Source organism: Cynocephalus volans, chromosome X (assembly GCF_027409185.1).
Source record: "Cynocephalus volans isolate mCynVol1 chromosome X, mCynVol1.pri, whole genome shotgun sequence".
In the NCBI taxonomy this organism is placed as follows: domain Eukaryota; kingdom Metazoa; phylum Chordata; class Mammalia; order Dermoptera; family Cynocephalidae; genus Cynocephalus; species Cynocephalus volans.
The window spans coordinates 47,240,275-47,251,830 of NC_084478.1; positions in this window are offsets into that span (position 1 = coordinate 47,240,275).

Below are 11,556 nucleotides of genomic sequence, written 5' to 3' on the forward strand. Positions count from 1 at the left end.
CCCATGTTTATGGATTGGAGGATTTAATATTGTTAAAATGTTCATATTACCCAAAGTGATCTACAGATTCAATGTGTGCATATATGTTTAATGCATGTGAAAAGTAGTATGTTTTAATTTTCATTGTGTTTATTCATTTTTATTGCTAATCTCCATCGATGCTTCTAAGATCTACACGTGTTGCACTTTGTGCAATTAATCCCTTGCTTCTGGTGTTTTTAAAATTATTTTATTTATTTATAGTTGGCTGGCTGTTAGAAGGATCAAATCCCAAACCTTGATGTTATGAGCACTGGTCTAACCAGCTGAGCTAATTGGCCAGCCCTGCTCATAGTATTCCAAGTTGTGCATTCACCACATTTTACCTGACCACTCCCCTGGGAATAGACATGCGGTCTGCCTCCATCTTCCAGGCATACTATCAACACTGCAGTAAACATCCTTGTGCATGTACCCTGATGTAAAAATTTCTCTGGTATTAAACACAGGCTCAGAATTGCTAAAGCTTAGGGACAATCTTAATTTTACTAAGTGCTGTAGGTCACTCTTCTGATCTACACTACTGCTTTATAGTTCCAAGGCAATGATGAAGATGTCTGTGTTTCCAAATCTCTGAACATACTTGGCACAATGTAGCTTTCTAATTATTGCCAGACTAATAGATGTAGAGTGATCTCATTTTCTTTCAGTATCTACTTCTCTAATTAACAATAATTTGGAGAATCTCATTACATACTTGTTATCTTTTGGGATTTCTTTTCAGTAAATTGTTTGCTTATATCTTTTTTTTCATTTTTTTGTAATTGGAGTTATCTTTTTTTATTTGCAGATCATTTTATATAAAGATAAAATACTTTATTTCATATATTAAAAATACATTTTTACATTTTTTCAACTATGACTTAAATCTGTCTGTTGTTCTTTGTTAAAAAGAAATTTTTAATTTTCATGTAATCAAATTCATAAAACTTTTGCCTTATGATTAGTATTTTTGAAGTTTTAAGAAGTCTTTCCTTGCCTATGAATCCTTGCCTTGTACATTTTCTTCTATTAGTGTTATTGTTTTATCATTCAAATTTTGGCCTTTAATCTAGTTAATAATCCAGCATTGCATGTAGTGTTAAATAATAAGCTATTTTTATTTTACTCCAAACAGTGATCCAGTTTTCGCAACTCCATCTGTTACACAATTTCTTTTCCCCACTGATGTGTGTATTGTACCTGTGTCAAGTTCCCATCTATGTCTGTCTCTAAACTCACTTACTTTGGTATTTTACTTGCTGCGCTTTTCTTGCTTTGGTAATGCACTCTTTTTATTTCTGTGATTTTGTTTTATTGTCTTAATTTTTGGTAGACCCAGTTCCTCATCTTTATTCTTCTTTTTAAAGATTGGCCTAGCAATTCCTGTATTTTTATTCATTCATGCAATGTTTAGAGTAAGTTTATCAAGTACCTTAAACGTTACACTGTAATTTTGATTGGAATACTGTTGAATTTCAGAATTAATTTGGGAGAATGGATGTCTGGATAATATTATATAATCCAAATCAAGACCATAAAATATTTTGTTTTCTTTACTAGAGTTTTAAAGTTTCTTTATAAATATCTTATTTGTTCTTGTTCAAACTAATTCCTAAATTATGAATGACAAGTTATTCTCTTATATGTTCTTATTGGCTATTTCTGATTATTTTTATAGGATGATATTGTTTTTAGCAACACAGCTGGTGAACTTATTTTTATTAATTCTGGAGTTTGTATTTTTTTAGGTAAATGATCATTTCGTCTGCAAAAAGTATCAACTTTATTGTCTTACTTTCCAATCCTTACATATCTGCTTTTCTTTCTTTACTTTTGGCTAGGTCCTCCTGTCATAAATTAAAATGTAGCTGTGATAATAGACACCCTTGCCTTGTTTCAAGTGATAAAGAAAATGCATTAAAGTTACCTTATAAGTTTAATATTTGCTATAGGGTATTAGAATACAAATTTATCAGGATAAGGGGGTGTATTAGTCCATTTTGTGTTGCTATAACAGAATACCAGAGACTGGGTAGTTTATAAAGAACAGAGGTTTATTTGGCTTACAATTCTGAGACAGCCACATCTGGTGCGGGCCTCAGGCTGCTTCTACTCATGATGGAAAGTGGCAGGCAGCCAGCAGGTACAAGCATATCACATGGTTAGAGGAAGCAAGAGAGAAACACACAGACAGACTCTCCTCTTTTTTAAAAGCCCTCAGAACCACACCCCTGACCACCATTTTTAATCCATTCACTGCTGCATGGTCCTAAAATCCAATCACCTCTTCAAGGCTCCAATAAGCAACACTCCACTTCTCTGGCACCAATTTTCTCTATTAGTCTGTTCCTGTTGCTTATAACAAAATACTTGAAACGGGGTGATTTGTAAAGAAAACAAAATTTATTGCTTACAGTTTCTGAGGCTGGGAAGTCCAAAGTCCTTCTGGTGGTAGCAACAGTGACCCAGGTGTCTCACATTGCAAGATGGTGGAAGCAGAGAGAAAAGGAGAGACAGACTCTCCTCTCTGTTCTTTTAAAGTCCTCAGAACCACGCCCCTGACCACCATTTTTAATCCATTCACTACTGCATGATCTTACAATCTAATCACCTCTTCAAGGCTCCACTTTTCAATTGCCATAACAGAATTTCCCACCCTCTTAACAGTCACAATGGGGGCTAAGTTTCTAATACATAAAACTTGTGGGACACAATTCAACCTTCAGGGAGTTTTGGGGGGACATAATTCAATACACAACAGAGGTTTCTTTATATTTTTGGCTTGATAGTTTTAATTGTAAATTGATAAAGAACTGTATCAAATATTTATTCTGTATTGGTTAAGATAATTATAGGAATCCCACTTTAATTTATGTATGTGGCAAACAACATTGATAGATTATCTGATGCTGGAACATTCTTGCATTTCTTGGATAACCCTGCTAAATTATGTTGTATTATTTTTAACACACTATTAGATTTGATCTGTTCATGTTTTCTTCAAGATATTGGCATCTATATTTATAAGAAAACAGAGCTAATAATTTTGTTATTTGAAATTATCCTTATTTGATTTTGGAATCAAAATTGCCCTATTATCATAAAATGAGCTGGGCAAATGTGCTCTGGTTTTTGCGTCCTAGTCCATGAAATAAGTGGAGGAATAACTATTCCTTGAAAGTATGATAGAACACATGTGTAAAACCATCCAGTACTTAAGTGTTTTTGTTTTTGTTTTTGTTTTTGTTTTTTTTGAGAGAAGAGGGATTAACAGCCATTCCTATTGGTCTATTGAAGTCCTCCATTTTTTTTTTTTTTTTTTTTTGCATTGATTTGGACATTTTATGTTTTTCTGGGTGATAATATACTTGAGCTCCATTTTCAATTATGTAAGTGTATATTTGCACATGCTGTTATTTTCTAAATTATTTATTTTATGTAGATTTATCTACTTTTTCATTCTCTATTTATTTTATTCACTCTTTTTTATATTGATTATGTTGTCAAAAGTCTGTCTGCTTTGTTAATATTTTTAAACTATAATCCTTGATTTTGTTAATTTAACTTTAATCACTGTTTCATTGATTTCTACCTTTTTCTTTTCTATCTTTTAGTTTACTTTGTTTTACCTCTTGCTATTTATCAAACTACTTGAAGGTAAATTTTTAGTTCATTTATTTCAAACCTTTCTTATTTTCCAACAATTTTTTTAAGTAGATTCAGTTTATTTAGTGAAAATCAAGAAATTATTCTTGCCAAAAGAATGCCTTCAGAAGTAGTAGGCAAAATAAAACTAAAATACTGGCTCAATTTGAAGCTACAAAATTATTTCTACATATGTTTGTAGTTGTGTCCTTTCCATTGTAACATGTAGTATTTTAATTGTCTCACTTCTAAATGTTTCTTAAGTTCTTTTATAACTTCATTTTAAATAAAAAGAATATTTTGGAATATTTTTTGGGTAGTTTCCAAAATAAGGTATATTTAAACTAACCTTTTGTTACTAATTTCTATTTTTTTTGCATTTTAATCGGGGATCATGATATTGATATTAATCGCATGGACTTCATTAAGGCTTATTTTACGGCTTAAATGTTGGTCTACCTTTTGAATATTTCCTGGAAAGTGTTCTATGAATATCTAAAAATTGAATTGTATTATTCAAATATTCAAGATCTCTGCTGATTGTTTCCTCAGTCTATTAGTTTTTGAGATAAAAGTTTTAACAATCTCCACGTACATATGGTGATTTCATTTTTTATCTACTATTTCTCTACTTTTTTCAGATGTTGATGTATTTTGAGGCTGTATAGTTAGTTTCAGACAGGTTTGTGATGCTATATATTCTTTTTTAAAATTAAATTTTATTTTGTGTATTTGAGGTTTACAACATTATGCTATGGAATACATATGCAATATTTTTCCTTCTGTGTCTGGCTTACTTCATTTACTATAACATCCTCCAGGTCCATCCACGTTGTGACAAAGGACAGGATCTCCTTTTATAAGGCTGAATGATATTCCATTGTATAGGTATACACCACTTTTTAAAAATTATTCCTTTGTCGGTCAATGTACATTTAGGTTGTTTCTTGTATCTTGGCTAATGCGAATAATGTTACGATGAACATGGGAGTGCAGATACCTTCGCAAGGTGGTGATTTCTTCTCTTTTGGGTATATACCCAGAGGAGGGATTTCTGGGTCATGTGGTAGTTCTATTTTTTAGTTCTTTGGAAACATCCATACTGTTTTCCCTAATGACTATACCAATCCGCATTCCCACCAACAGTGTAAAAGGGTCCCCTTTTCTCCACACCCTCACCAACATTTGTTATCTCTTGCCTTTTTGATAATAGCCATCTGTATGAGTGTAAAGTGATATCTTGTAGTGGTTTTAATTTGCATTTCCCTAAGGATTAGTGATGTTGAGCACCTTTTCAAATATTTATTGGCGATTTTAATGTCTTCTTTGGGGAAGTGTCTGTTCTACATTGATGAAGATATGTATTCTTGCTCTTTTTCCTTTGTTTTATTTTTTCCTTTTATAACTATAGAATTTTTTGTATATTTGGTTTAAATTTTATTTTGTTAGTAATTGAGATCATTACTCAAGTTTTGTGATAGAAATATGTCTTTTCCCATTTAAAAAAAAAATGTTCTTCCCTTTACCTTTCACATTAAGTATTTCTTCTATAGATTATTTGAATCAGTAACTTTAAAAGATTTATAATTGTACATGTTAGGACACATTTCTTTTGCTTATTTAATATATTTCTTTGACTTTATTTACTTTTCTCTCCATCCTGCTTTCCATTGGATGGATCAAAATTTTTTATCTTGCTTTAAAATTTAAAATTCTAATTTGCCTTAACATTTATTGCCCATAAATTAAGATGCATTCATACATTTATTTTAGCACTATTGATGTTGTAAAACATTTCAGCATCTACATTGTCCCTCTAAAAAGACAAGTACATTACCACACATTTATTTACTTTTGGTTTCCCTTTCTAATGTGATAATAATGTCTAAAATTTTCTTTTCTTTTTAATTTATTTTTGAGAAATATATTTAATTATACATATTTATGGGGTACAGAGTTGACTATCAGTATCTGTGTGCAGTGTGTGATGATCAAATCAATATTGTCAGCATGTTCATCATCACAGATTGTAATTATTCTTTGTGTCCTTTACCCAATTATTGCCTAACCGCCACCCTCCCACACACCCTTTCCCACCTCTAGTAACTATAGGTCTGTCCCCTCCTTCTGGAAGTTCAGCATTTTATTGTGGCCTTTCTTTCTGTCTGTCTGTCATTCTTAGCTCCCACTTATGAGTGTCTTTTTAATGTTCTTGAATTTTTAGTAGATAACAACACTATTTTACCAGATATTGGCTTACCTGTGACTAACATATATCTTTTGTTTCTCCTGAATTTTTTTCTTGATAACAAAAAATGTTTAAATACCTATTTGTGCCTTTAACTCTTAATAACCATAACTGGCTAAAAATTTCTGAAAGACAAAACCTTTCAAGCAAAAAACTAGTATAGAAGACAAAATAAAAATAAAATCCTTTTTCTTTGTTTCTAGATTTCTTACTGTACAGGGAAGAACACATCTTCACATAGTAAATAAAAGGTTAAACTCTCTTGCTCTCAAAAGTTATAAATTTCTCATCTTCCTTCTCAAGAGATGATTTTAAGACTTTTTTTTTTTTTTTTTTAGAAGAACCTTCTATTTTACTATGATATGTCTTTCACCAGAAAATGAACTGGAACTCCGATTAATTTGAACTTAAAAATATGACACAATCTAGTTTAATGCAGGTTTTGAATTGAAGTAGGTAACTTAAATGACTCATGGGTCAACTGAGGGCAAAAGCTTTAACAATTCAGGATGCCACAATAATAATTTTATTTAAGAAATAATTCAGCTTCCTTTAAAATTCTGAAATGTGCAGGAATATAGCAAAATCACAATGAAGTTAACTGATATAATTACACTTTTTAAAAACAATAATTTAGTAAAACTCACAAATTTTTATCAGTTTCAGAGACAAAGTTGTCTAATAAAAAATAAATCAGTGGGAACAGAGGATATATAGAAACTATTTTTACTTCCCACTCAATTTGGCTGTGAACTTAAAACTGCTGTAAACAATAAGATTTACTAATTAAAATTAAAATAAATTGGGGATTGTCCTTGCCATGCCAAATATCCCCCACTAAAATTTCTTTAGATATCTTTAAAATGATTGTCATGTTTTGGTGGCCGGTTAGTTTATTTGGTTAGAGGGCACATTATAACACCAAGGTCATGGGCTCACATCACCATACCAGTCAGCTGCCAGAAAAATAAAATGAAATAAAGTAATAATAATAATCATTTTCTACTTTGCAAAAATAGCAACAGGGCAAAGTGATTTAATAACCCTTTCATTGACCTGTACAGACAAGATTACTCCTCCTTGGAAATGATATTACTAGTGTAATAAGTCTTTCTTTTCTTGGATATGCACAGATGAACAAATGTGTGTACATTCATAAAATAATAACTTCACTAAATTACCCTGGAGGGCTCTGAGCACACTGCAAATGTCATAAAAGGTCTGTGCAGCCAGTTAAAACTGCAGGTAGAAATCTAATGCTGAAGCAATCACTACCATTAAGTATTTCAGCATTTACCACTTCTTAAGTAAAAATCTGATAGATTACTTTCACAGATTCAAGTTTTCTGAGCATACAATAGCTTTACATAATCTCAGTAGTATAACCAGTGTCCAATACTGTCAATCAGGCTTTATCAAATTTAAGCATATGCGTTTCTATTTACTTTGTCAGTAGCTCTTTGAACTCAATGCCAATTACACTGTGCATACTCAATATCTGAAAAGTGGCTTGCTATTTAGCCTAAGGAAAAAGAATTTGTGGATTTAAATCCTATCTCCCTGATCTGGACTCTTGATTTTCCTCCATTGTATAGGAGGTTGTAGGTGTCTGGAGTCATGTTAGCTGTGTTTGAATCCTGGCCATAGTATTTACTTGCAGGGTTACTCAGGACAAAGTTACTTAACTCTGAGCATCAATTTACTTTTCCATTAATTGTAGCTGACACTAAAATTTCTATGCTCTAAGAATTCTTATCTATGTATAATTTGATCTTTACAATAAACAATTTCTTAAATCTTATTTTTATTCTCATTTTTAATAGTGGATACTTAAGCACTGATAATTATCGTGTCTTTCCCAAAATCACACACTTGATTAGTGGCTGGCATTGGTACCTGGGCAGTCTGATTCTAGAATCAACACAACCTATCCCACTGGGTTGCTGTGAAGATTAAATTATATAAACTTTATAAAGCATTCATACTAGTTATAGGCCACCAGTAAGTAAGTACGTACTAAATGCTAGCTAACTAATCAGGATGTAATAGCATGTGTATGCAGGGGATGGAGGGATCAGGTGTCATGTTTCGACTTTAGATGTAAAACAAAGTGCAGTTATTAATACATACATAGAGTTATCACATCTTTCTACGCTAACATATTAATTTGTTATAATAAAGTATTTAAATTATACTATTTTTTTGTAAATGTGATTTGACATTTCCACATTTTTGAAATGGAAACCCATACAATAAAATACAATTTGGCAACAATAAACAATAAAGTATTGCTTAATGCTACAAGAGTAAATCTCAAATACATTATGCTAAGGGGAAAACATCAGACAGAAAGACCAAATATTACATGAATCCACTTATATAAAATGGCAAATAGAGTCAGAAAGTACATTTGTGGTTGCCTGGCATGCGGATTGGAGTGTGGGTGATTTTAAACTGGCACAACGTTTCTTTTTAGGCTGAAGGAAATGTTCTAAACTTAGATGATGATGACGGTTGCACAACTCTGTAAATATGTTAAAATTAATTGAACTGCACACTCAAAATAGGTGAAAATAGGTGACTTTCCTTCTTTTATTTTTGTCTTTTTTCCATGACCGGTTAGGGGAGCGCAACTCTTGGCTTGGTGTCGCCCGCATCTGCCATCCCTATATAGGATCCGAACCCGCGGCGGGAGCGCCACTGCGCTCCCAAGCGCAGCACTCTCCTGAATGAGCCATGGGGCCGGCCCCAGAATAGGTGACTTTTATGCTTATGTACATTATATTTCAATAATGCTGTTAAAGAATGTGGAAATACCCTAGGTCTCTCTCAGCCTCCGTGAGCATCCCTACTTAAATGCTTACGTGCCCTTAAGCAAGTCTCTCCTGTTCGTTCATCCTGTGCAGCAGACAATGTCTTCATCTATCTAGCAGTCCTATACTAGAGGACTGGTGTCATGTATATTTGCTCACCATTGTATCTCCAGTAAGCAGTCCACAAACATCTGTTTAGTAAATGGACAAAAGAGGTTACTTTTCTAATAGACAGGAATTTATTTCTGTCAATAACCCCTGAGACCTGGGCAATCTATCTTCATTTACACATGTGAAAACAAAGGCTAGGGCCAGTTAACAAACTTGTACTGGATCATGTAGTTAGCGAGAATTTGGAGGTAGGATTTAGCATATGATCAACTTTGTCTATATTGTATTTGAATAAAGGTCTATGTTTGTTCTTCCTCCAGCCCAAGATTGACACCCTCTGCAGAAAAGACATATATCCCTTTAGCCTAAACTTGTGAGGGCTGTTAAATTTAGCTTTGATTTTCCCTGAAATGCAGAATCTACTTGTCTATAACAAGCAGTACTATTTCCATAATTTCTGAAGTCTGATAGAGGCTTTATCAATTTATGTATGATCGTGAGTCAGGGCCATCATCCTCCTAACATGCAAATTGAGTAAAAAGTGACATGACTTTTAAAAGAGCTGAACAGTTATAAAGCTTATATGTCCTGAAAATATTAATGATGCACATTTCTTCAGTGTTTATCTTTTTACACACTTTTAAATAGTTTAGGAATTTTTATCAAAATTATTTCTCACACTAAATAATCAAGAATCCTTAGCAGCTTTGGTAAAAAGATTAAACTTCTGTAGGAGAGTAAGAATAAATGTATAAGGAAATGTAGATATTGTTATTCTAGGGTATGGATGTTGAATATTAACATCACTTGAAATCAATAAAAAATGAAACAAAACCTCTGTGGGTATATAAAATTGTGCTTTCCAAAATGAGGAAAACTGCACAGTAGAGATGTGAAAGAAAGAGATTACATATACAATTTTGAAGCTGACTTTCTATTTGACACATCTGCATAAATGAGAATCACATCCTTTATTTAGAAAACTAGTATTGTGTGATTTCTCCACCTCATTGAGCTCATTTCTAGCTTCCTTTTAAATACATTGGAAAAGCTAACAACAGTTTTTTTTAAAAAAGAGAGAGAGAGAAATACCGAGATCAATAATATAAAATGACATTTCTAGAATTTCAGAGAATCAAGTAATCCAAACAAGGTGGTATAGATAAGAATAAGAAACAAAATTCCCTGTATTTTACCTATATGAATAAGAAGAGTAGCCACAGAAATAAACACATTTAATGAATACTCAAGAATTTAGGTGTCCGGTTAACTCAGTTGGTTAGAGCTTGGTGTTATAACACCAATGTGAATGGTTTGGTTCCCAGTACTGGCCAGCTGCAAAAACCAAAAACAAAACAAAGCAAAAAACAAAGAATTTAATGAAACAGAGGTTAAGCCCTCTTATTTATTACATCAAACAAGATGCTTTTATTTATAATCACACCCTTCTATGTTTACAAAGATATAAATGAAATACATGGTTGCATATAACTTTATATAATAAATGTTTGGCTAATGTTACAGAATTTGTTGGTATAAGATTGTCAAACGTAACCAGCCAAGAATGACGTTTTCCTTCTGGGACCTTCTGGAGTATGTATCTCCTGCATCGCTTATCACATAATGTTTGCAGTTTTTCTTTATATTGCTGTCTAGTTTTACTATTTGCTCTTGTACAGTGGTTTATCATCCATTGTCATGACTTGTACCCAGTCTAGATTGGCACTCCTTGTGGGAAAGGACTGGGTATTATATTTCTAATTGTCCTCTACTGCCTCAAAACCAAGTGCCGCATGCATGGCAGAGCATCAGTCCTATAGGTTGAATGACTGCAAGGAAGCTGCTTTGCTGAGCATCCCTTTTCAGTTGACTGGGAAAGGGTGAACTGATGCAGTGTCCCATTTATGATGTATGAGATATTCTCCACAAGCAGTTGCATGTTCAATGGATAGCATACATTTCACATTTTTCATCTTTATTCTGATATTGTTCTTGCTTAAAATCACAGGCATATGCTAATTAAAAAATGTTTCTGACATACTGACATGAGAATAACTAAGAAATTCTAAATAATTTCAAGCCAAATTAGAGAACTGACTGTTCTGTTTCCATGAGACCTATTTTCACATTTTGACGCACATTGAAACTCTTGTTTATATTTATAGCATGGAAATTATGGAATCAAATGTTTTATCTAGAAAAAACTTCAATTGCACCCCATTAGAGCCTTAGATTTATTTGCATTAAAAATTTTTCTCTAATTTTAAAGTATAAGTGAATATGAGCTTTAGAAATTGTGTTTTCAACAATTGCTTTCTTAAAGTTGCTTGTTTATTGGAATTTGAATGGTGAGCTGTCATTTTTGTTCATAAATGCCTATGCATGTAAATAAGCTTAATTTGGATTTATGAATATTCTAGTAGAAAATATTTATATTTTCTTTTTTATTATTGAATTGTAGTTGATTGACGCATCTGTGGGGTAGAGTGTTCAATATCAATACTTGTGTGCAATATGTGATGCTTGAATTAGGGTAATTAGTATATTCAACATTATACAAAGTAATCATTTTTCATGGCCCTTTACCAATTCCTCCTTTAACCCCTCCCTCTCTTCCTTCCCGATTGCTGGTAACCTCAATTCTGTTTCTTCCTTTTGAAAGTTTAATGTGTTATTGCGATTGTTGTATCTTTCTTTCTTTCTTCTTCTTTATTTATT